Genomic DNA, 3661 nt, shown 5'->3' on the forward strand with positions numbered 1-3661 from the left:
GGGAGACAAAATGAGAGCCCCAGCTGCACTGTGCCTTGGTGAGGAGCTGGATGACAAGTGCCCCAGGAGCTGCCCAGATCTTTGGGCTGTGCAGGGACCCACTGCTGGGGCGGAGAAGGAGGTGCTCACACCGGCTCCACCACAGGACACGGGCTCTGCTGACCGTTTGTTTTACAACAGCAAAGCAGCCCTGCACGTGGAGTGCTGAGGAGGGGTGCCGGGCTCTCCCAGCCCTGTCAGCCTTCTCCAGTTGTTGCTATAATCAGCTCTTGTCACCTTCCTGCCTCTTTTCAAGGCTCTGATAACAAGCACCTAGGACAGCCAGGTGACCTTTGGCTGACCTTTTAGTCTTGACCTGCTTGGCAGAATCCCTTGGAGAGGGTCCTGAAGGGTCCAGGGGTCCAGGAAGGCTGGACACTTTAAGAAGAAAATCTTTGTGGCACAGGAGCTGGCGGTCCCCAGCTCCTGTGAGAGAAGCTGGTGCCAGAGGAGACCACCCTGGCTAAAGAGGGAGTTTTGGCTGCAACCCAGGGAGAAAAGGAGAGTTTCCAGCCTTTGGAAGAAGGGCCTAACACCTCACAATGATTACAGAGATGCTGTGAGGCTATGCAGGGTGGAAATCAGGAGGTCTAAAGCCCAGCTAGAAATTAATCTGGCTTCAGCAGTCAAGGATAACAAGAAGTGTTTCTGTATGTACATCAACAGCAAAAGAAAGACCAGGGAGAGCCTCTATTCCCTGCTAGACACAGGAGGAATCATGGTAACGAGCATTGAGGAAAAGGCTGAGGTGCTTAATGCCTTCTTCGCCTCAGTCTTTGCAACAGGTCTAGTTGTACTGAGGGAACCCAGCCTCCTCAGCCAGAAGACAGAGACTGGGAGAACAACCCCGCTGCGATCCAGGAGGAGACAGTCAGTGTCCTGCTGCCTCACGGAGACGCACACAAGTCTATGGGACCGGACGGGATACACCCGAGGGTGCTGAAGGAGCTGGCTGGGGGTGCTCGCCAAGCCGCTTTCCATCGTTTACCAGCAGTCCTGGCTGACCGGGGAGGTCCCGACTCCCATTAGGATTGGAAATCAGCCCATGTGATGCCCATATATGAGGAGGGTCAGAAGGATGATCCGGGAAATTACAGGCCTGCAGAGGATGGAGGAAGCAAGCAGTCGATTCAATGTGAATGATAAGAGTAAGCTTCATCTTTATTGAAAGAAATCACACCTTATATAAGCACTCTACAGTAATCATGCATACTACTCACAAATCTATTGGATACATGTAAAAGGCTACATTATAATATCCCAGTCCCTTGTGGCATTTCAGGCATGTCACAACATCTTCCCTCTTCTGGCCTGCCTTTTTTCCCCAGGTTGTTTACCATCATACTCAAGGCCATTGTGTACCTCAGTTTCTCTCTTTGTTAACAGTCCTTTGTTAGCATAACTGTACCCTGGGATTTTTCCTTTCTTTACCTCAGATGCCTGCAATCAGCTCCTGCAGAGACCCATGGCCTTGCTCTCTGCAAGCCATTCTCCAACACAGGCCTGTCAGCTTGACTTTGGTGCCCGGGAAGCTGATGGAGCAGCTCATCCTGAGTACCATCATACAACACATGTGGGACGGCCAGATGCTCAGGCCCAGTCAGCATGGGTTTATGGAAGGCAGGTCCTGCTTGACAAACCTGATCTCCTTCTACGACAGGGTGACCTGCTGACTGGATGAGGGAAAGGCTGTGGACGTTGTTTACCTTGGCATTACTAAGGCCTTTGACACTGTTTCCCACAGCATTCTCCTGGTGAAACTGGCTGCTCGTGGCTTGGAGGGGCACACGCTTTGCTGGGTAAAGACTGGCTGGATGGCCGGGCCCAAAGAGTTGTGGTGAACAGAGCTAAATCCGGTTGGTGGCCGGTCACGAGTGGTGTCCCCCAGGTCTCGGTTTTGGGGCCACTCCTGTTTAACATCTTTATGGATGATCTAGACGAAGGGATCGAGTGCACCCCCAGCAAGTTTGCAGATAACACCCAGTTGGGTGGGAGTGTTGATCTACTCGAGGGTAGGGAGGCTCTGCAGAGAGACCTGGACAGGCTGGAGCCATGGGCTGAGGCCAACTGGAGGAGTTTCAAGAAGGCCAAGGTGGCCAAGAAGGCCAATAGAATCGTGGCGTATATCAGCAATAGCGTGGCCAGCAGGGACAGGGAAGGGATCTTACCCCGGCACTCGGCACTAGTGAGGCCGCACCTCAATTGTGCATTCAGTTCTGGGCCCCTTACTACAAAAAGGACATTGAATGACTCGAGCGTGTCCAGAGAAGGGCAACGGAGCTGGTGCAGGGTCTGGAGCACAGGTCTGATGAGCAGCTGAGGGAACTGGGGGGGTTTAGTCTGGAGCAGGCTGAGGGGAGACCTCATCACCCTCTGCAGCTACCTGAAAGGAGGGTGCAGGGAGCTGGGGATGAGCCTCTTTAACCAAGTAGCAAGCGATAAGACAAGAGGGAATGGCCTCAAATTGTGCCAGGGAAGGTTTAGACTGGATATTAGGAAGTATTTCTTTACAGAATGGATTGTAAGGTGTTGGAATGGGCTGCCTGGGGCAGTGGAGGTATTTAAGAGTCGGGTTGACATAGCGCTTGGGGATATGATGGAGTCGAGAACGGTCAGTATTAGTTTAATGGTTGGACTGAGTGATCTTCAAGGTCTTTTCCAACCTAGATGATTCTGTGCTCCTGTGAACTTCCTCTTTAAACGACCATGGCTTTTGCTTCATTGCCTAGTTGTTAGGCAGCAGTAGTGATCCCTTCGATAGCAGCAGAGTCTGCTCCCATCCCCTTTCCACTTTTACTTACACAGGATCAAAGCTCTCAGAAATTGTTTAAAGACATTTTCATTTAGGTCAGTGAGAGATTTACTTGAGGAAAAAGATTCTTTTGTCCTGCCTTTTCCTTAACTCTGTAGTAGAGGTAAGTAAGCCACAAAGGTAGGTGGGAGAAAAAAATGTGCACTATGAATAAATGGGTTTGGCACCCATGGGAGGATGAAGTCATTAGTAAGAGAGAAAATCCCTGATGTGGCAGCAAGCTACATCTTCAGCCAGTGTAAAGCAGCCTCTCCCCATGGAAGCAATGGGACAACGTCACTGTCATCAGCTGAGCTCCTTGGTGGACCTGGTCCCCTCTGCAGTGCCTCAACTGTCTGGAGCTGCCTCCTTCCACAGCAGCCAGGGAAGTAGGGACAGCAAGTCTCTGGACTACTGTGATGGTTTGACTGGCTAAATGCCAGGTATCCACCAAGTCGCTCTATCACTTCGCCCCCCTTTTTCCCCTTGTTTTCTCAATAGGGTAAAGAGGGGAAAGAAGATAAACTAACCCTTGTGGGTGAAACAAAAGCAGTTTTAATATAAGCAAGGCAAAGCAAAAGTCCGCGCGCGGAAGCAAAAGCAAACAGATTTAGTCTCTACTTCCCATGGACAGGCGATGTCGGGCCTTCTCAGGAAGCAGGGCTCCAATACACGTAGTGGTTGCTTCGGAGGACCAAGGGTGACCCCACCCCCTTCCTCCTTTCTCCCAGCTTTATACTGAGCAAACGTCATATGGTATGGAATATCCCTTTGGTCGGTTTGGGTCAGCTGTCCTGGCTGTGTCCCCTCCCAAGATCTTGCCCACCCCGT

At 51.4% G+C, this 3661-nt stretch overlaps 1 protein-coding gene across 1 annotated transcript in view; it reads left to right on the top strand.

The window, feature by feature from the left end:
* Positions 1–3661, top strand: part of LOC113484907 (heat shock transcription factor, Y-linked-like) — a 19461-nt gene that overhangs the window by 11819 nt on the left and 3981 nt on the right. The gene's annotated exons all lie outside the window — the stretch shown is intronic.

This window comes from Athene cunicularia (assembly GCF_003259725.1).
Source record: "Athene cunicularia isolate RWA chromosome 12 unlocalized genomic scaffold, athCun1 chr12_part1, whole genome shotgun sequence".
Classification (NCBI taxonomy): Eukaryota; Metazoa; Chordata; class Aves; order Strigiformes; family Strigidae; genus Athene; species Athene cunicularia.